The sequence below is a fragment of the Protopterus annectens genome, chromosome 6.part0 (assembly GCF_019279795.1).
Source record: "Protopterus annectens isolate FY-2018-M chromosome 6.part0, PAN1.0, whole genome shotgun sequence".
Lineage (NCBI taxonomy): Eukaryota > Metazoa > Chordata > Ceratodontiformes > Protopteridae > Protopterus > Protopterus annectens.
In genome coordinates this window covers 261,075,204-261,098,443 of record NC_056737.1, presented here as the reverse complement: position 1 = coordinate 261,098,443, position 23,240 = coordinate 261,075,204, and the positions used below count along the sequence as shown (strand labels likewise).

General features: G+C 43.4%; 1 protein-coding gene across 1 annotated transcript in view; it reads right to left on the bottom strand.

The window, feature by feature from the left end:
• EXD2 (exonuclease 3'-5' domain containing 2) overlaps positions 1–23,240 on the bottom strand; it is a 630,247-nt gene that overhangs the window by 426,871 nt on the left and 180,136 nt on the right. The window lies entirely within an intron of this gene.

The following is a 23,240-nucleotide window of genomic DNA, read 5'->3' as shown; positions in this document are numbered from 1 at the left end:
GCAGCTCTGCTAGAGGCTGCTAGAGCATCAGATCTGCAGTGCAGAGAATGCTTTGCCACTTGAGAGCTGGAGTGGATCAAATCTCCTAATTCTCTGGTAGTATTACTCTCTGGTAAGGTGGAGTTTTTTTGCTTTATTAATTCCAGCGTGTTTTGTTGAAACCTAAGCATGTGAAATTGGCAGTTGTGGGCTTTAATGACTGAGGTAGCCGAAGTGCAGACCTTTTTATCCCATCGGTCCAAGGTTCTGCTCTCCTTGTCAGAGAGCATTGGGTTTTTGGAGGAGCTGGTCCTAGCCCCTTTGGGTCCCAGAGGGATGACTTTTGGGTCAGTTGCAGGGTTCTTAAACAGATACCTGTGGGAGTCAAGTGCCCTGTAGTATCGGTCAGGCTTTCTGGGTGCAGGAGGCAGGGCATCAGGGGTGATGCCAGATTCCAGGATGGCATCACATCCAGGATGGGTGGAATGGCCAAGGGCTTGTGTTGAGGCAAGTCCAGGAACTCCCTCAGTCCCCTCTGATTGGGGGCAGTCCTGGGCCTCCCAATGGAAATGCTTTCCAAGTGAATTTAAGGTTTCCCTGAAAGAAAGGTCCTCGGGGGTGGGGGTAACTGAAGGAATGGATTCCTCAACATCTGAATCCTCAAAGCTGTCAGGGGCTGCTGTTCAGTGTCTGCGTCTAGAAATTCAAAGTCCTCAGACTGCAACTCTGAAAGCACTTCAGGTGAATAATCCCTTTTTCTTTTGGCTGGGGTAGCTGGAGTAGACTGGTTACCCCTGATGAGGGTAATTAAATCTTCAGCCATTCTAAGTAACTGTTGAGAATAGGCAGGGTGGGTGGGAGGAAACTGGTGACTGAGCACTGAAGAAGGGGCTCTTCTTGGAGTGGCCTTACTCTTAGGTCTCAGATTCGATGGTTCTAGTGTTTTTTGCTGGTGGCGTGGCCAGTCTAGGCCTGGCATAAGTCACCCAAAAAGCCTGCAAAGCGGCTCCGGACCCAACCGAGGTGCTGGCAACTGTCAAAACTGTCGAAGGGGCCTGAACTGGTGGTGTACCGGACTCAGTAGAGGCCTGCAATGGCCCTACAGCTGTCATCAGGGGCAGCGAACGCGCCTCACTGAGTTCCGCTGAACCAGTGGAAGGAAGGTTGGCGGACGTCTGATTTGTGTCATCTGTGGGCCTAACCTTCTGAGGTCTCTCTCCTCATCTTCTCTCCTTTTGGGAATTTCAACAGTTGAGTGACCGACGGTTGCCATTTTGCGCGAGTAGCTAACCTCCCTGAAATGCCTAGCTACAAAAATCAGCTCTTCTATGGATGGTCCTAGTGTTAAATAAGGCACAGAACCAAAAACCGGGGACGTCGTGGTCTGGGCCTAGACAAGTTACACACAGATTATGAAAGTCTTGGTGTGGTATTTGTTTTCCACAACGGAAACATTTACTTTTTCCGACTTCGGTTAAGTGCAAGAAAAAAAATCCCCAATGGGGAACTTAGCTTTAGTAGTATTCTCACTCGCTCTGGCAATGGGCGACCGACACGTGTGCAAACTGCTTCTGCTTCGGGCTGCACGGCAAGAAAGACTGATGTAATGGCATCGGTTGCCTCTCTTTATAGCACTGACGACCTGATGTCAGTCTCAGGTGACCTGCAGCCGACACAGGAGGGAAATCCTTTACTCTGATATTTGGGCCGGCCGAGGGCTACCCAGCAGGGATAACCCACAAGTGACTACTGCAACAGTGAAACACACAGTATTTCTGAACTGAATGTGTGAGATATCTAGCTGTATAGATTGAACAGATTGAGAAATCATAGAGAGAGTCTGACACTGTACCTGTGATGGACTATTTGCCAAGGTCTGATACTTGGATCCAGTCTAATAGAGAATTTGAAGTCTTGTGTGTGGGGCTATTAGTTAGTTCTATGAAATCACACACGTCCATGCTAAATGTAGAGGAGTTGCACTTTATGCCATCACCTAGGAATACTTTTTCTTGTGGAAATACTATGGATATCCAACGTAGGATATAGGTTCATAGGTGGTAACTAGACGAATGAAGCAAAGGTCTTCATAACCCTAGCTGTGTGTACCAAACATAATACTAGAGAAACCCAATATAAAGGATCTTGCTTAAACTTGAGATCTTATTTATTAACGATTGTGCCCATACCTAGGAGGATCATAGGTAAAATTACTGGTAGGAATTTAAGTTTCCTCATACAGTCATCCATGCTATGCTTAAACAGGGTTATACAGGGGGCTCTGTTTGATGTGAATTAGTAGCCTATTCCAGAGGAGTGGCAACCTCAGAGATGTATAGTACAGTTGTGTACACTTACCCTAAATGTAGATGTTAGAGTGTATTCACTGTTGCAGTCATTACATTTGGGTAATCTGCTGGCAGGTTGCCCTCAGTCAGCCTGATTAAGTCTTGGGTCCTGCATCGGTTGCTGTCCCTCCCATGACGGCAGGTCATCAGGGGTATAAAACATGCAGCCAATGCCATTACATTAGTTTTTCTTGCCCCAGATGTCAGGTGCCCCCCAAATGGGGAGCAAATAAAGTTAAAAACAAAAAATATACCTCCAACCAAAAGCAAGTACACCAAAAGGGCTTTTAAAGCACAGTGAAAGAAAGTAGAGGTATAGCCAGAGAAAAATAGGGGGCTGGAGGGAGGGTAACCAGGACTGCAACAGTGAATACACTCGAACATAGGTAGGTACTAGGCTATCGGCCCTGGGGTCTATACAAGCCCAGCCAGAAAGGTACCCTGGCTTTTGTCACCCAAAAAAATGATTTCCTTGTGACACTGTCGAGCAGAGCCACAGAGGTGATCCCCGGGGTAAATTTCCTACTTCCCATCCAATCAAGATTTTTCTTGAAGAGTGCTAATGAGGAGCTTTGTTTGAGAGAGACAGGTAGTTTATTCCAGATTATGGGAAGTTTCTGGGACAGGAATCGATCCCTCCGGAATGTTCTGTTTATTGTGGTAACAAGATTTAGGTCCTTACAGCATGTAGCTCAGAGGGATTGGATTTCTTTAAGTGGAGCATGTCCACCAGCTCTGGGTTTGACATAGCTTTATATGTTAGGCAGAGATCATCTCTGAGTAGGCGATAAGCGATGGAGTAAAGCTTGAGTTTTTTGAGACTGTCTGTGTAGGGCATCTGTTTGAGGCCGGTAATCCTCTTTGCGAGGTATTTCTACGGTCTTTCCAGTTGTTGCACATGATTTGTGAGGTACATACCAAAAGGGGCGTTGTACTCTATAATGGGTCTAATGAGTGATGAGTAGAGGGAAACAATGACCTCTTTCTGCATGAGAAACCTTTTGTAATGAGGTGTGCCACGTAGAAGGATTTCCTGACTATTGTGGCGATTGTGATTATCAAAGGAGAGACTACTGTCCACCTGTGTCCCAAGGTCTCTTATCGCACTTTCAGTGTTAAGTATACTACCGCCTATGTTGTAGTTCATGCGTGCAGAGTTTTTACAAAAGGGGATGACGATGCACTTTTTGGCACTGAGCTTGAGGCCATGGCTTTGACACCAGGCATCTGTCTCAGTGAGGCCCTTTTGTAGGATGTCCACATAGTTAGGAGTTTCAATTATGGCTCCTAGTTTGCAGTCATCTGCGAACTTAGTTAGCCAAAGACCTTCTGTGTTAGCCTGTACTTCAGAGAAGTAGATACCAAACAAGAGAGGACCCAGGACCGAACCCTGTGGTACTTCACTTGTCTGAAGTTGGATTTGGAGTCTGCTACTTTCACAGTGTGGGTTCGGTCAGTGAGCCAGTTGGCAACCCATCTTGTGAATAGGGATTTATACCTAGTTTAGTGAATTTATCTATAATTCCAGAGTGGGGGAGGGTGTCGAAAGCCTTGGCAAGATCTAGATAGGCTGTGTGAACCACCTTACCCTTGTCTACGGCTTTGGTGACTGCTTCAAAGAAGTCCATCAGGTTTAGGAGACATGATCTGCCTTTTACAAACCAGAACTGGGTGGGGTCCAGAGCTTGGAGATTACCAATGTCTTTGTTTGCAAGTTCCAGGATGATACGTTCCATGGCCTTGCAGACCAGGCTCATCAGGCTAATGGGGCGGTAGTTCCCGGGGTCCATGGTGGCTCCCCCCTTGTGGAGTGGGATAACTGTTGCTGTGCGCCATTCAGCAGGCACAAAGCCTGAAGTAAGGCTATGACTGAACATGGTACTTAGGTGGGGTGCCAGTTCGTTCTGTAGTTTGTGTAAAATGCAGCCTGAGATGTTGTCAGGTCCCATGAATGCTGTGTTCTTGGCTTTGGAGAGTGTGGTTTTTACCTGTGCAGCCGTGATTACAGGAACTTTGCATTCTTCCGGTGTACAGATGGGCTCTTTAGGGGGTGAGAGGGGGGTAAAGTTAGCACTGAACTTATCTTCCAGGATGTTGGCAATATCAGTTGGGTCTGTATATTTAGTGCCATTGTGCTGTAACTCAGAGCAGATCTGAGTGTTGCCATTGAGATTCTTGACATAGCTATAGAATGCTTTGAGATTGTCTTTAGAATCAGTGGCGATTTTGTTTTCGTAACTAGCTTTGGAGGAGTTTTATCAGGGATCACAGCTTCTTACAGAGGCTGACCAGGGAGCTCCTCCACTCATGGGATTTTACTCTCTTTTGTAACAGTTTCTTCCTTCTGTTGTACAATTTGTTTATGGCAGGGGACCATCAGATTGGCTTCCTTTTTTTGGAGGATAGCGTCTTGGTTCTGTTTGGGATAGCACGATCCATGCACTCATGTAAGTGCTTATAAAGTGCAATTGTGTAGGATTCAGCAGTCGTAACTGTATTGTCCATCTGCATGGGTGTCCTGAAGTTCACCACATCTGTCTTAAGAAGCATGAAGTTGGCTTTGGAGAAATTTTTTACCATGGTTTCCTTAATGGGGGGTGGGGGCAGGATGTGGATATCTAGGGAAATTAGCTTATGGTCGGATCGGACCAATGAGGCGTTGACTTCAGGTGTGGAACACCGGTCACTCATGTTGGTAATGACTAGATCTAGAATATTGTTGCCCCTGGTGGGGGTGTGGTTAAGTTGACCCAGGGCATTGAAGTTTATGAATTCTGGAAAGCATTGAGTGAAGGAGTTGGTACACGAGTAGTTTTCCCAGTTAATGGTGGGGTAGTTGAAATTGCCCATTATTAGGGTGTTTGGTTGAACCCTAAGTACATCAAGAAGAGAGGAGTGAGAATCTTGGGGCATGGTGGGTGATCTGTAGCAAGCTATAATTTGCATTGCAATTTTGCCCAGAGTTAGTTGCACTTGGATAACCTCGGCTGCATTATGCTGAGCAACTAGCCTGAAGGTGTGGATATCCTTAATGAATATGGACACACCTCCACCTTTGGTGTTCTGGTCCAGGTTGCATGGACAAAAAGTGTGGTACGAGTTATAGCCTGGTAGTGCAGGGGTGCTCTCTGGAGCCTTGAACCAGGTCTCAGTCACTGCACAGATATCGATGTTCTCCATTTTAAGGAGTGCCTTGAGTGAGTGCATTTTGAGATTTAGACTTCTAGCATTGAGTAGCATCACCCTCAGTTTTTGCTTGCCTGTTCCTGTTACGGTGGTGAATTTGTCATTTGAACATCTACATTTATGGTAACTGTACATAACTGTACTATGTTCTTCATGTTTCACTGTTGCAGTCATTAAATTTGGGTAGATTCCCAAAGCTATGGTTGGGTGGAGGGAATTACACAGCATTAGGACCAGCTATAAGGCCTTGCAGGACAGCAGTGGCAAAGCCAACTCTGGATTTAGAGAAAAGTGGTAAATGGCAATGTTTGGTGACAGTATGAACTGAGCTCCAGGTAGCAGCTTCTAGAATGTCCCTGGTAGGAACACCTCTGAGAAAGGCTGAAGTAGATGCAGCCCTGGTGGAATGGGATGTGATCCCCTGGGGGATAGTTTTTCCCTGGTGCATATAGCAGAAATGAATACAATGGCTTATCCATTTGGAAATTGTTTTGAAATAGCATTTCCCTCTGCCCCTGCAGCAAATGCCACCAGCAGTTATTCAGATTTTGAGATTTAGTCCTGTTTAAGTAAAATCTAAGTTGTCTGTGTACATCCAACGAATGCAGAATCCGCTCCCCCTTGTTCTGTGGATTGGGAAAGAAAGTTGGCAAATGAATGGTCTGATTAAGAGCCACACTGGATACCACCTTAGGCATGAAGGATGGATTGGTCCTGAGAGATACCCTGTCCGCATGAAAAATGATGAAAAGCTCCACTGCCATAAAAGCCTGTAATTCGGAAATTCTTCTAGCTGAAGTGACTGCTAAAAGGAAAGCTGTTTTTCAGGAGGGAAATTTTAAGTCTGCAGTAGCAGCTGGCTTGAAAGGAGGGAGAGGGAGCTTCTCCAATACAAAATTGAGGTCCCAGGCAGGGGTTGGAGCTCTCCTGGGTGGTCTTAAGTTTTTGGCCTCTCTGAGATACTGCTTTAGCAGAGGATGAGAGAAGAGGGGAGGTTCTGTGCTGCAATGAGCTGAAATGGCTGAGGCATGGATTTTTATGGACAAAAAGGACAGGCCCTTGTGAAGCATCTCAGTTAAGTATTGCAAAATCTGAGGAATGTTGGGCACTGCTGTGCTTATCCCTTGAGATAGATTCCAGGCGCAGAATCTCTTCCATTTGTCAGCATAAGATTTCCATTTGTCAGCATAAGATTTTCTAGTACTAAGTCTTCTCGCCTCCAAAATGACATTCAGCACAGGTTTGCTGAGGGATGCTAAGGGTGAATTTAGGTGACTAGCCACGCTGCAAGATTCAAAGTTTGGAGCAGAGTGTGCAGAATTTGGTTGTTCTGCCGAGACGGTAAGTAAGGTGTCGGAGGTAGGTGCCACAGTGGAAGGTGTGAAACACTGCAGAGTGGGTACCAGTGTTGGCGAGGCCAGTCTGGAGCAATCAATCATTTTTGGTTTGTCCAGTTTGACTTTTAGTAGAACTTTGGAAAGCGGAGGCAGAGGGGGAAAGGCATAGACCGACAGGTTTTTCCAGCTGAAGGATAGAGCATCCACTTTTCCAGGCTTTTTTGTGATGAGTTCTTGTGCAAAATTTGTCCAACTGAGAGTTCTGGGGGTGAGGCAAAAAAGATCTATGTCTGGGCTCCCCCATTTGTGTCTCAACAGGTTGAAAATCCATGGATCCAGTTTCCATTCGAGTGGGTGCATGAGATTTCTGCTTAGTTTGTCTGCCAGAGTATTCATCTTTCCTGGCAGAAATTGAGCTTGTAGTTGAATTTGATAGGTCAAGGCAGTGTTCCACAATGCCATGGCTAGTCTGCAAATGGGGTAGGAGTGTGTACCCTCCTGCTTGTTTATGTAACACATAACTGTGGTGTTGTCCGTCTTCATCAGTAATTGTCCTGGATGAAGGTAGTCCTTGAAGGCTGTCAGTGCATTCTGTACAACTAGCATTTCTTTTTGATTGATATGAAGGTGCATTTGATTTGGGCTCTATTTGCCCTGAAAGCACTTCCCTGCCAGATAAGCCCCCCAAGCATAGTCTGATGCATCTGAAGTTAAGGTTTGGGCGGCAGGGGGTGGTGTGAATGGCAGTCCCTTGTTTTGGTGGCAGGCCTCTGCCCACCATAGGAACTCTAGTTGCAGGCAAGGTATGATAGGAATCATTGTTTCCAGGCTGTGACAATGCTGACTCCATAGACTTTTTAAATACCACTGAAGTTTCCTCATATGCAGCCTTGCATATGGAATTAGAAGTATGCAGGAGGCCACGAACCCCAAGGCTTGCAGTATTTGCCTTGCAAAAAACAGGATTTGTGTGGCCACCTGTTTGAAGTCACCAAATGAATTTGCTTCTCTGGCGTAAGGAAAGCCATATGGGCAATTGTATTCAAGCTTGCACCCAGGAATGTAATTTTTTTAGAGGGTACCAGTTGTGATTTGTTTTCGTTTATAGTGTACACTAGACAAGTTAGAACCCTTTTCACAAATGCCAGATGTTTTTGAAGAATGTCCTTGTTTTCTGCCTGAATTAGACAATCGTAATGCAATTACTGGAGCCAGGCACCTTGTAAATATGCTGGGCGCAGTAGATAAGCCAAAGGGCAGTGCAGAGAACTGGTAATGCAAGAAGCCTGCTTTGAAACGGAGGTATCTTCTGCAAGATTCCCTGACTGGGATATGCAGGTAAACCTCCTTTAAATCTAGAGTTGCCAACCAGGCATCTTTGCCTAGCACAGGAAGCAACTGAAGAGTCAGCATCTTGAATTTTGGGATGTCCAGAAAGATGTTTAGAGTAGATAAGTCCAGAATTGGACGCCAGGATTTGTCTTTTCTGGGTACCAGGAAAAGTCTGGAATAGAAACCTTGTCCCTTTTCCTCTTCTGGTACTAGTTGAATAGCCCCCATGCTCATGAAGGAAAGTACTCATTTCTGGGCCTCTGCCCACTGATTTGGGGGCAGGTCTGGCCATCCGTTTGGAATTGTCAACGTGTGGAAATGAAATCTGTATCCCTGGGATACTATATTTAAAACCCATTTGTCCTGGGTTATAAAGTTGCCAGTTATTTGCATGAAGAGCCAGTTTTACCCCCAAAGGGGCGGCTAAGAGGTAAGTGCTTGGTAAGTGTAAAGGGAAGTCATTGAGACTGCTTACCATAGGGAAGTGTCTTGTTGTTTCCGGATATGGAAGAGGAGGCACCCCATTGTTTTGTTCTGAAAGTCCCTTGCGACTGATACCTGGTGCCTTTGGAATGTCTGGGTTTGACTTGAGTGGCTCTCGAAGGGACTGGAAAGGACCAGTTCTTAGTAGGCCAGTCTCTACTAAATCTTGGAGGTTGTACTTGTAAGAAATCTTTCACAGTTTGCATAGATCTAGCTTTGTCTTCCATCTTTTTTAGAACTTCTTCAGCCTTACCAAAGAGACTGTCCTGTTGTAAAGCAGCATCTAACAATTTTGCTTTAACATGATCAGGCAGATTTTGCTCTTTGAGCCAAGCATGCCTTCTTAGCACAGACCCAGTTACAGCAGCCCTGCAAGAGGCCTCCAAAGAATCAAAACCACATTGCAAAGCAAGCTTTCCAACTTGTTCAGCTGAATGCAATAAATCCTGTAAATCTTTATTTTCCACACAATCAGAAATCAACACCATTTTCTGTTTAAGCAGTCCCATGATATCCTGCTGATATTTTAGCATATGAAATTGACAGTTTAAAGCCCTGACTGCCAGGGTTGCAGAAGTGTAAACCTTCTTACCCCATCCATCCAGTGCCCTGGAATTTCTATCAGAAGGGGGTAGGATTTTTAGCAGTAGAAGCCTTAATGCCCTTGGGACCCTGAGAAATGGTTTCAGGATCTGCAACAGGATTCTTGAAAAAGAATTTGTGGGAGTCAGGAACCCTGTAGTATCAGTCTGGCTTACATGGAGCCGGAGGCAGAGAATCAGGAGCCATACTAGATTCTGAAAAAACATCAATAGTGAAGAAAAAGGCAAACTGGTTCCAACACAGCTAATAGCAACACAACAAGGTAAGTGCTTTCACAGATTACATCTGCTTCCTCAGACCAAAATATTAAAACTCAACTCACATCTTTAAATATTCTAGCAGCCAATGAGGCACACTAATCACTGAAACAATTTAACACATTCATTGCCTTGTCTAAGCAGTGAAGAAACTAACAGTGTGTAAATCAGCAACACTATAAAACATACACTGCAGCTCAAAAATTGCTAAGTACATAATTAAAACTGACTCTGGTCTATCACATAAAATAAATATAAATTCTAAAATGTATCATCCGGTTCCATAGAGGCTGTGCTTTTGGCCTTTGAGAGAGCATTAATGATTCGCTCTTTGGAGATGCAAGGTGGCGAAGATGTAGAGGGAATGCTTTGTGTAATGTTTAGAAGGGGGGTGAAATTTTCACCAAACCTGTCAGATAATAGGTTGGCTATTTTTCGCAGGATCAGTGTGTATGATGCCATCCACAGCTAGTTCAGCACATGTCTGGGGTCCTACCTTTAGGTTATGGATATAGCTGAAGAATGCCTTATTGTTATCCTTAGCTGCGGTTGTTGATTTTTTTTTCAAAGTTGCCCTTAAAGGATTTTACAAGCAGTCATATTAGTTTTTTCACGCAGAGGAAAGGTGTTCTTCCAGTGCTGGGACCTCTCTTTTATTCTTACACTGAAACTCTAGCATTATTCTGACTTTTTTTTTCCTTCTAAATCTTAATTGTATACAATCGTATGTTATTCTGTACCTCATGTATTAATTATCAAAAGTATTATGTACTCTGTTTAATATGAATGTCAATTACTGTCAATGTGGAGCTTTTCTCCCCGGGCCTCCGCTGAAAATGGACATGTATCCAGACGGATTATCCCGGTCAACAAATGTAAAATAAATAAATAATAAACTTCTTCCTCTTGTTTTACAACTTCTTATTTATGCTAGATATCCACCAGGGAGGCTTATTTTTTCTTGAGGATCTTGTTTTGATCCTATCATATACAGGTGTGGCAAAACATTTCTACAAGTGTTCGTAAAGGGTATTTGTGTATACCTTAGTACAAACCTCAATGCCATCTGTAGAACAGCAGCTTGGAAATTTAGACTATCCCTTAGGAGGGTATAATTACCTTAGGTGAAAATTTTTAGCCTGATTTCACCTAAGAGGGGTTCAGGTGTTATAGCTTCTTCAAATGTGACTGATTTGTGATCAGATTTAAACAGTTAGGATCCTATACTTGTGGTGGTACAATAGTCACCCATGTTGGTGAGGAACAGGTCAAGAATATTTGCGCCCCTTGTGTGGTTGCATACTACTTGTTCTGGGGCATTAGGGATAAAGTCCAGGAACCTTTCTGTGAGCATGTTGGTACTTATACAAGTTTCCCAGTCAAGGGCGGGATACTTAAAGTGTTTGGTTGTAATTTAATTGATTCAAGTTAGTCCAAATAAGCAGAGTGGTTAACTTGGTTCATTGAAGTGAGCCTAAAATTACTTGAAGGGAGGACCCCATCCATAGTCAGATGAACTTGGAGCAACTCCATGGAGTTTTCCTATCTAACCAGTCAGATGTGTATTTATCTTTGATGAAGACAGATACTCCTACTCCTCCAATGGTTCTCACGCGTTCACTTTGCGGTCTGAAAGTGTGGAAGGCATTGTAGACTTGCAAGGCTGGGGTACGCTCTGTGGCCCTGAACCAAGTTTCTGTGACTACACAGACGTCAACATCTTCCAGGGAGAGGAGTGCTTCCAGAGTGCACTTTCTGATTCAAACTCATTGCGTTTAGCAGCATAACCCTTAACTTGTCAGTGATATTTTCATTGAAGAACTTCTGTTCTCAAGACCTTGCCTAAAAAAGGCACTATGGGGGTGGCAAGTGCATAACCAGTAACCAAAAGCCTAGAGGGGACAGGTGAAGACCATCTCTGACAAAGCAGCATTGTCTATCAACCATGTCATCTCAGGCTGACACGAACTGGATCCCCTTAGAATGACACCAATACTGCTCAGGGCTAGGGACCTATTTGCCTGGGACACATTCAGAGAGCTCAAGTCTCTCTTCATATACCCAATGAGGTATGCATCTCAAGTCAATCACACCAACATGAACTATGATGGAGTCATAACGGTACTTGTTGACAGACTTGAGTCCATATCTTTCAGTATACCTGTATTGTCCCCAGGAGGGATGTAAAGGACAGTAATGCATATTTGTTTAGAATAGTTTAAGGAAAGCAATAAGAAGTTCTGCTGAACTGAATTTAGGTACTGGTTTGCTGCAAGGGGAAATGTGGCAGGTATTGGGAAATATTAAAGCAATACCACCAACCTTTCCTCTTTATATGGTCATTACGGATGATATTATAGCCAGGAGGTACAACTTTGGAGTCGCTTATGCTGGGTTTAAGCCAAGTTTCAGTTACACCGAGAATATTAGGCTTATAATGGATAATCCACCCATATAGTCAGCAGTTTTATTTCTTATACTTCTAACATTTACTGCAGCAAAAATTAGATCACCAGGGTTAGGATTACAGAAGTGTGGGAGAGAATTATCTGTGTGTTCACTGTGATAGGGGAGGCCAGGATGAGGGCATATATCTCCACCTAGAAGGATTTTAGTATACTGGAGAATTATGCACACTTTTTTTTGGGAGAGGAATCTTGCACTTTATTTTGGGTTGAGTTGAAGTGCAAATAACCAGCCTATATTCGGAATAAAGGTGAGGGGCAATATTAAACAGGTTTAGTGCATTGTGTGGAGCTTGTAAAGAGGAAGTATGGATAGGTGGTTGGGACAAAACTGGAGACATGTTGCGATATACTGAGTCATGGTTGGATGAAAGATGGCACAGTAGGAGAAGAGAGGATAAGCTGAAGAGTAGCATAATTAACCTACAATCTTATTTTACATATGTCAGATTGGGGGGGGGGGTAGCAACGAAGACAGAAACAAGAAGTTGCAGTTCAGTATTACATTCAGTGATGGAGGATTCGGAAAGCTGAAGTGGATAGGTAAGGAAAGAAGCAGTTTCTCTAGAAGAGGTAGGTTGTTCTGATATTTTCTCTGGAATGTAAGGAATATGGGGATATTAAAAGAGTACAATAAAGTAGTGAAAATAAGAAATGAGGGTTTATAAGGGATATGGTACAGGATTTCATCTATGGTGATCTGCATGTGGAAAAACTCCAGTAGGTCATCCTGTTTAACTAACCTAAAGGTATGCTGGTTATGGATGTATAAAATCAAGATACCTTTAACCTTTAACCTGTCTGTGCTACTGGTCTGAAAATGTGGATGGCATTGAAACTTTGCACTGCAGGTGTACTCTCTGCAGCTTTAAACCAGGCCTCAGTAACTTCACAGATGTCTATATTCAAGGACTAAAGATCTAGTTAGTATACAAAAGCCTACAGGGGATTGGTGCAGATCTCTGGCAAAGCAACGTAGTCCATTAACCACATCCTCCCACAGTGACAAATACTGGCTTCATGTAGAACAATACCAGAAATAAAGCCAATTGTTAAAATCAATCTTTTGTTCATATTGCAGCATCATCCTTGGTGAAGGTAATATGCTGCTCATTGCTAGGCTCACACCAGCCCAAATAAGTGTGCTTCATAATCTCCCTCTTCATATAGCACAGGGAGGTACATCTCCAGTCATTTACACCTACATGTGGTACCAGTGGTAAAATGGCGCGTCTCTGGGTGCGTCTGTGTGTCGGTCGTCTCTGGGTGCGTCTGTGTGTCGGTCGTCCCTGGGTGCGTCTGTGTGTCGGTCTGTCTCTGGGGGTGTGTGTGTGTGTGTGTCTGTCTCTGGGGGTGTGTGTGTGTGTCTGTCTGTCTCTGGTGTGTGTGTGTGTGTCTCTCTGTCTCTGGTGTGTGTGTGTGTCTCTCTGTCTCTGGTGTGTGTGTGTGTGTCTCTCTGTCTCTGGTGTGTGTGTGTGTGTCTCTCTGTCTCTGGTGTGTGTGTGTGTCTGTCTCTGGGGGTGTGTGTGTGTGTCTGTCTCTGGGGGTGTGTGTGTGTGTCTGTCTGTCTCTGGGTGTGTGTGTGTGCCTCTCTCTGTGTTGGCGAATCCTAGCTCCAGATAGGCAAGTCTTGTTCAGCCTACTTACAGCAGCATCAATATCATCTTAGAGTTGAGCCCCCTCTGATTAGTCTCCTGGGAAATGTGTTTGCTTGCCATAAGGGGTTTGTATTTGGGGCTGCACTGAGTGTTGTTACATGCATGGAGTTGTGTTTTTGCAGATTACTTTTTGGTTTGCTGATGCATAGCTTTGCCAATGAGCGGTCTAGGACATCTATCATCATTTAGGAAGACTGCATTTAAGTGTTTCAGTAGACGCTGGTTTCCATGTGTGTTGTGGATGTTGCATGCATCGTTTCAACAATCTGATGTGTTTGTATGAGAGTTTAGTCTCCAGTGACACTGTGCAAGTACACCTCTGGCATACTGTATCAGTTAATTTAAGGATTAATTGGTTGTCTGTAAACATTAGACAACTGCTACATTGTCTCAAGATATCTGTATCTACGAAGTTGGCTACAGAGAAGTTAAGAAATTGCATAGCCATGGTGTCTGGTCCTTTAAATTAGTGAGCTACAAGTGAGTGGAGTACTGGGGGTTTACGGAAAACTAAAGGTGCTTTATTGGGGCATACTGGGTAAAAAAATACTGCTGTAATTACTTAAGAGTTATAAGAGTGCAAGTTAATAATCCAAAGTGCTTGGCTTTTGCCTGGATGGTACTGGATGTCCCACATAACTGTGGTGTTGTCTAATAACTGAGAGGTCCCAAGGACCAAAGATGATTCTAAGAGTTGCGCGCCTTTACCAGGGTAAGCATCACAGAAGTGTTTGCATCTGTCCTTGGTGTCACACACACCTTGTACTTTTATCCCTCCTGAAACTGCTCTCCAAGGAAAGTCAGAGGCATCTGTGAAGACTGACTGCTTTGGAACAAGCAGGAAGGAGCAACACAGATTTAGGGACATTCGCCATCTCCACCTAGTAAATTTTGCTTTTGACAATCCCCAGTACTGAGGCTTGAAAAGACCAGGGATGTTGGTGCTGGGACCAGAGATACTTTGGGTACCACTTACTTGTGGACTATCACCAGGTGTATCATGAGAATCACAGATAACATGAGACAAAACCCTGATGCAATCCCTTGCAGTGACTGAAGTCTTAGTGGAAAACCTTGGAAATGCACCGTTTTTACCCCCCTGTGGAACAAAAGCCCTTAGAATTGAAGTGTCTAGCTGGCACTCCAGGAACACAATCCTGTGTGAAGAGTCAAAAAGACTTTTGAATGTTCTCTTGGAACCCAAGCTTGTCCAAGAGAGATATTCACAGATGTGAGAGATTCCTAACATTTTGAAAAATACTCTGTAAAGATAAACAAGTTCTCTAAAAATGGAAAAATGTGAAGACCCTGTAGCTTGCAATGAGCTACAATTGGAGCAATACACAGCACCAAAAGTGTTTACAAACTGTATAGTCCAAAGAGTACGGCAGAGACCTAGCACTGGGATCCAGACACAGAAAACTAAGAAAAGCCTGAAGTCTGGCTGAGTAGTGATATTATAATCATCTTTTAAATCTAGAGTTACTAAGAAACTTCAATGAGGAAGGAGAGGCAACAGGTTGTGAAGTGACAGCATTTTGAACTTGGGCACACTCACAAACTGGTTTACGAAAGAAAAATCCACGACTGGTTCCCAATCATTTTCTCTTTTTGGCATTAGAAAAATTCCAGACTAAACACCCTTTCCCAACCCAAGAAAGAGGAACTAGCTCCATCACTCCCTGGGACAGCATGTGCTGAAGGATGGGGGAAGAGACAGAGAATGACTTTCTTGCCAAACTTGGATGAGGGGTTAGAGAATCCCTTAATAAATTTGGAAAAGGAGTGCTGAAAAAGCTCAAGATACACCCCTTTCATCATAAGGTTTGATAACCTCTGCAGCAGAGGGACCAAAAAATATCAAAAGGTGAATTTAAAATCTCAGTTCTTCACTGCACCTGGGATGTGAAGAGAATGCAGCCAGGCAAACCTCCTCAAAACAGTACCTGTGGCTATTGCCCTGATATTAGTATCAAGAGAGTCATATGCATATTCAAAATAATTAGTAGTGACTTGTACAATGAAAGAAAAATATAAAACAGACCCCCCACCAAAAGAAAGACTACATACAAAATATGCCTCATACTTTCACAACTAGTCAGAAAAAAATTAACATACAAGCCTGACCATTCAAATTTCAGAAAAATCAATGTTGCAGAAGTGTACATTTTTCCCATACTTAACAATAATCTTCCCATTCTTGTCAGAAATAGTAGGACTGGAATTAACTAAATTTTTAGCAGCAGTAGGACCATCTAAAGCTATACCTAATGGGTCAAGTTTACAGAGAGTATAAAAATAAAAAAAAAACTGAGAAACTTCATAAATTCTATCTGCCTTTTTAAGGGCAGCAAGCTGACTGTCGGGAAAACTGCAGGCAGTGACGCATCCTTCCAGAGCCGACAGAACTGTAGGAATGAGTGAAGTTCTTTCTGTAACAACTCATAGCACTTTCTAAAGGAATGAGAAGCACATCAGGGTTTTCCCAATAAAAACAGTGTCTGAGACTATTTCTAAAATGTGCCAGAGAAACCCTCATAGGGAGGATCAGAAACGGAGCTCTCCCTCAGTCTGAATCAAAAACACACAGAATAAAATCCTGCACCCGTCCTCTTCATCTTCATATCCAGATTCAAAATATTTAATTTCCTCAGGACAAGGGTCTCCCTCTTACCAGGAACCACTTTATAAGGAGGACCAACAGCCCAGGGGGATAAACAGCTGTGCAGTGGTGCAGCAGTCAATGTCGCCTCACAGAAAGAGGCTCTGGTTCAATTCTTGGTTGGGCTGCCTTCTGGCACAGTCTGCATGCCTTCCCTATGTTTGCGTGGGTTTCCTCCAGGTACTCAAGTTTTCCTTCCACATTCCAAAGACATGCATCTGCAGTATTTCTCCCCGGGCCCCCGCTGAAAATAGGCTCTGTCCTAGGTGGCCTTTCCCAGTCAACAAATTTTAAATAAAGTTAAACACCGAGTCAGACCCAATAAATTACTCCTGTCTAAGGAAATTTGAGTAGATACAAGTTTACCTTTTTTTCTTTTTGTCAGGAAATATTGGGGCCAACAGTGCTTATTAATGGCTGCACCTTCTCCAGGAATGGCAACACCATTCTGACTAAACAGGGAAGTCATTCAGTTTTCCCTCTCCCAGGAATAACTAAAGTGGATTTTCCTTGTCCACTGAAAGGACCCTCAACATTCCCAGAGGATGAGGCTAACCACCCCTGTCACACCATTCATACTGGCTGTAGGTGCTACACCACAGGGATCTGAGGTAAAGTGGTCTGGAGAACAAAGCTATGGCCACAACAGTCACCCACCTGCAGCAAATAGTTAGCATGCAGGGGTGGCAAAGGCTGACTAACTTTTTATTTTTGTGGCTGGAAGGACTGACCGAGGGACCAGTAGTTTACTCCATGGTCAAGCTGAAAATTATGCCTGTTTCTTGGACTAACAAGCAGCAAAAGCTGGTAAAAATTTAAAGCCCCCCACCAAAAACACAGTGAAAAATACTTCAACATTTTGCCAGTTCCAAAAGAGTAAAATAAACACATTCTCCACAGAAATGGTTTTCAATTACTTTAAACAATTTTTTTGGTCAGTTTAAAAGAAGTGCATGCTCCAGTTTTGAAAATACAGTGTCGACCCCCAAAGGGAACTTATTTGCCAAGCAAAGGACAGCACAAGCAGACCATCAGACCTTGAAAGCCTGCAGGAAGAGTATACTCTTTTGCAGTAAGAAAACTCTGAAATACCACAACCACAAAAAAGGAAAATCAAAACTAATGGACACAGCCAGTGATCCAAAAAGCTTTAATGAACAATAGCTCTTGCGTGTTAGCACACAGGCCTTCAAGGAGTCAACACACAACAATCAAACACCTTAAATACTATTAGCAACTGAAATCAATAAGAATCATCCAATCAGAACAAAATATCACAATAAAAATTTCCAATTGCACTCAACATTTAGTCCAGCAGGTGTCAGCGTACCACATTTTATACAATAACTTACTTTTTAAAAGCAAATTATTATGTGCTTTAATTGTTTAGAAAGTTTTATTTTAGAGCAGGTTACTTTCCCCTCCATGTACTGAATTAAAATTGACTAAGGGACTTTCAAGTTTGTTTTTAATATCCCTTAAATGTTCCTGTACTCTTATTTTAAAAATTCTTTTACTTTCCCTTATGTAGAAAATGTTGCAAGGCTACCTCTGTTTACAGAGACTTGCGAACTGCAGTTGATGAGTGATGTCGACTTGCAGTTTGCAAAGAGGCAGCTATGCGAACCCAAATACATAGACTGCCCTACATCGAATGGTTAGTGTAGTTGAGTATTTGAGTTCGGAATTTTGAGTGGAGATCACGGATCAATGAGAAACAGAAAATCAACATTTCCTCACTGTACTGTGATCTTGGAGGGGTGTGGGGGCACAGTCCCCCTGCAAAAAAGTACAATTAATGTACCATTGACTATAGAGTGTAATTGCACGTTAAAGTGCATAGCATGGGTGACTGACATCCCCTCCTGCTATGTCGAACACATCGAACTACGGATGTCTATGTATTAATTTTCATCATCATCAACATGCCGAATCATTTTGAGTGGTCAACTGAAGCAAATTCAGAATGCCAACAGTAAACCGGCTACCTCAATACATATATTATACCCAAAGTGTTACAGTACTCCACTATAGGGTTATACTTTACACCATTAATATTCTTCAATACGTCAATATGTGGTGAGATTTTTTAACACTCTCCACAGGGCCAAATCCCACAATTTTCTGTTTCCTTATTTCGTCTACACTCAGATAAAGAAAAACTACTATGGACTACCATTGTCCTTTACACTTTGCCCTTGAAAGCCTGTGGGCCAAGGTGCTAGAGCTATTGTTCATTAAAGCTTTTTGGATTACTGGCTGTGTCGCTATATTAGGAAAGCTCTGAAAGCCTTGCCTAGTCAGCTCAGTTTGACCAGATTCCTGGTGTGGGTGTATGGAAGGTGCCCTGAAGCTTTGGAAGCTGGCCAGCTGTTATGTTTTTATCAAGATATAACCTACAGAGCTAAGGGTACTGCAGCACTGATCATTATGAGTAACAAAGTAATGTTGATTTTTCTCCAGAGTACTGGGCAAAAGTAGTAGTCCTTGTTGCTCATGTATTTGCAGAGCGAAAAGGTGGGTCACAGGCCTCTGTTGTCCTCCTCTGGTCTGAAATTGCACTCTACCCAGTCCCAGACATTTCTGGCTCTACTGAGATCATCAGGATTTGGTCTTTACAGAAAGCAAACCGCTGGAAAAATTCCAATCACAGTTATCAGTCACAATCATTTGGATTTTTTTGGTGGTTTCTTTCGGCTTATCCCGGTTAGGGGTCTCCACAGCAGAACTCTGGTCCACTAATGTTTGGTAGGGGATTTTTACGTGCCGAGTTACCAGCCCCGACGCACAACCTTCAATGAAGGCACGCCCATTCACGCATGCCTCCACACAGAAGACACTCTAGCTGAGAATCGAACGCGACAACGTCTTACTGTGAGGCGACAACGCTACCGCAGCACCATAACCTACTGTAAAAGCGACAACCACATTGCCCAAATGAAACCTATGGCAGAAGCCAATAAAACTTTTTAGACCAAGTAAAATGAGAGATACTCCAGTCAGCTATTCCACAATCAAGGACAAAACAGATGTGAAGTAATTCATACACCGCTTTCACACAGCTACTGTATTCAAACAGTAACAGAAGCATACAAAAAGGACAGGAATGCGTTACCGGGAGGGACAGAGTTCTGTATAGGTTATGAAATCTAACCCTTCTGAACAACTAAATTCATGTTCAATAGATTTTATAAGCAGAGTACTAAAACAGCTATTGGGGAAGCCACGGCCCTGTGCCTGACCAATGTGGGAGGAACAGGCAGTGTACCACAGCCCCTATTTTGCATCGATGAAATGTTACATTTAACATTTTTTTCTTCTAGGAAAAAGATGAAGCCACAATGAATGACTTTCACAACCATATCAGTAACCCCACCAGCTTCATGAGATTCATGACCTATAACAGCAGTGGGTCTAGCACGGAGCTAACAAAAGCAAGCTGCTGAATAGAATGCTCTCCTGCATTCTCCAATACACCCACAATTGCAACACTTACAAATTTCTGAAATTCACTGCAGACACAAGTTTTGGGGTACAAAAAAACACAGGAGGAGACCTTCAAGGGCAGAATGACAAAAGTACAGTTTTGTACCTACCATAAATGTAGATGTTCGAAGATCCACATTGCTGCAGTCCTTACATATGGGTAGTCCGCTGTCCTCGGTCGGCCCGAATACCAAAGTATAAGGCTGACGTCGGTCAAGGCGCTTAAAACTGACATCAGGACGTCAGGGTACAAAAGCGCATGACCGACGTCATTTCCTCAGTCTTTTCTTGCCCCAGATGTCAGAAGGCCCTAACAAGAAAGGCCAAAGACAAAAACCAGCAAAAACTAACCAACCACCTGCACTAACCATATTTACAATATGTACAACACAAACTACACCACCACCTTCAACAACAGAGGGAAAGAGGGAGAATTGGACTGCAGCAATGTGGATCTTCGAACATCTACATTTATGGTAGGTTCAAAAATGTACTATGTTCTTCATCTCACATTGCTGCAGTCCTTACATATGGGTAGAATCCCAAAGCAGAGGTAAGGGAGGATGGCAAAACTATAAAGCATTAGGAGCTGCCAAAATGCCCTGTAAAATAGCAGTGGCAAATCCAGCCCTAGATTTAGAGTAAAGTGGAAGGTGGTAATGCTTAGAGAAAGTATGCACTGAACTCCAAGTAGCTGCTTCCAAAATATCTTTAGTAGCCACCCCTTAAAAAGCTGTAGAAGTGGCAGTAGCCCTAGTGGAATGAGGCCTAATCCCAGCTGGAATCTCCTTACCATGATGGGAATAACAGAAAGCAATACAAAACCCAATCCACTTAGAAATAGTTTGTTTGGAAACAGGTTTGCCCTGAGAACCCAAAGCAAAAGAAACAAACAACTGCTGAGACTGCCTGAACCCTTTAGTTCTGCTCAAATAATATCGCAACTGTCTGTGTATATCCAAAGTGTGCAAAATCCTTTCCCCTTTATTTTGGGGTTTGCATAAAAAGTAGGCAAATGAATAGTTTGGTTTAAAGCCACACTAGAAACCACTTTAGGCATAAAAGAAGGGTTAGTACGCAAAGACACCCTATCCTTGTGGAAAATTAAGAAAGGCTCAACTGCCATAAGGGCCTGTAATTCAGAAACCCTTCTCGCAGAGGTAATGGCCAACAAAAAAGCAGTCTTCCATGATAAATATTTCAACTCTGCTGATGCTGCAGGCTCAAAAGGTTGTAGAGTGAGTTTCTCCAACACAAAATTGAGATCCCAAGCAGGAGTAGGAGCTCTCGTGGGGGTCTTATATTCTTTGCCCTCTAAGGAATTGCTTAAACAAAGGCTGAGAAAATAATGGTGGGTCACAGTCATAGTGAGCAGAAATTGCTGCAGCATGAACCTTTATAGAGGAGAAGGACAAACCTTTGTCCAATAACTCAGTAAGGTATTGAAGTGCAACACTTAAATTAGGTTTAGAAACATCAAAGTCCTTTGCTGTACTCCAAAATAAAAATCTCCTCCATTTATCTGCGTAAACTTTCCTTGTACTAGGCCTTCTGGCCTCCAAAATAACATTCAAAACTTGTTGTGGAAGCTGAGACCCTCCAGGGTTTAAAACAGAATATGCCAGGCTGTCAGATGTAGAGAATGAAGTTTGACATTGAGTAAATGACTGTTCTCCTGAGACAGCAGGTGAGGAATCAAGGCAAAGGCCATGGAGGCTCCCTGCCAGACTTCTCAGTAATGGGTACCAGTGCTGTCGAGGCCAATCTGGAGCTATTAAAATCATGTTTGGCTTGTCCTGTCTGACCTTCAGGAGTACCTTTGGGAGGAGAGGCAGAGGTGGAAAGGCATACACGTGAAGATTGCTCCAATTGAATGAGAGAGCATCCACTTTCCAAGCTGTGGGATGAAACCTTTTTGTGCAAAACTTTGGCAGCTGGTAATTTAGTGGAGAAGCGAACAGATCTATGTCTGGAGTTCCCCATAACACTGTCAATCTCTGAAATACATGAGGATCCAATTTCCACTCGTGGGGATCCATAATTTGTCTGCTCAACACATCTGCTAAGGAGTTCTGAGCTCCTGGCAGAAACCTTGCCTGAAGATTTAGCTGTAAACTGAGAGCAGTCTCCCACAAAATCATTGCTTCTCTGCACAGAGGATAAGAATGCGTTCCCCCTTGCTTGTTGATGTACCACATGACAGTTGTGTTGTCTGTTTGAATCAACACCTGCCCTGGAAGAAGTAAATCCTTGAAAGCTATCAATGCAAATTGGACTGCTAACATCTCCTTCAAGTTGATATGTAGATGTTGAAGTCTGGCAGGCCACGTGTCTTGTACCCATTTTCCATTTAGATGAGCTCCCCAAGCTTTGTCTGAGGCATCTGTCGTTAAAATCTGACTCGCCTCTGGCCGGGTCACAGAGTCCCTTGTTTAGGTGACATTCCTGAGCCCACCACAAAAACTCCTTTTGAATGCAAGGTATTATCTGAATGACAGTGTCCAAATCTTGGCAGTGCTGTGTCCATACATTCTTGAGATACCATTGTAGCTTCCTCATATGCAGTTTGGCATTGGGAAGTACCAGAATACAAGATGCCATGAACCCCAAGGCTTGAAGGACTGTCCTTGCAGTCAGCCTGGACTGACGAGACAATTGGTGGAAGTAAAGAGAAAGATTCTTTTGTTTGTCCGTGGTCAAAAAAAGGCCATCTGGGATGCTGTATTCAGTCTCACACCCAGAAAGCACATGTCCTGAGAGGGTACTAGACTGGACTTTATTTCGTTCACAGAATACCCCAGGCATCTTAACACTGCCATCACATACTGTAGATGATGAAGAAGTTCGTCCTTTTCTTGGTCCAGAATCAGGCAATCGTCCAAATAAGGATAGATTTGTATTCCTCTTAGCCTGAAGAAAGCCACCACTGGAGCCAGAACCTTCGTGAATACTCTGGGCGCAGTAGATAAGCCAAAGGGCAATGCAGAGAACTGATAATGTGAAGTCCCAGCCCGAAAATGCAGATACTTCCTGCAACTGGGCCTGATAGGAACATGAAGGTAAGCCTCCTTGAGATCCAGAGTCACCATCCAGTGATCTTTGCCCAGCAGAGGTAAAAGCTGTTGTAACGTCAACATTTTGAACTTGGGAATGTCCAGATATGTGTTGAGGATAGATAAATCCAAAATTGGTCTCCACGTGTTTCCTTTCTTTGGTACTAGAAACAGGCGAGAATAAAATCCTAGGCCCACTTCTGGCAGAGGGACCGGTTGTATGGCCCCTATTTGAAGTAGCAGAGAAATTTGTTTGTGAGCCTCTAGTCTTTGCTGAGGAGGAACGTCCGCATGCCTTTGAAAGGAGGCAAGGTATGGAAATAAAACTTGTAACCCTGGTGTATGATATCCAATACCCATTTGTCCTGGGTAATCAACATCCAATTTTCCT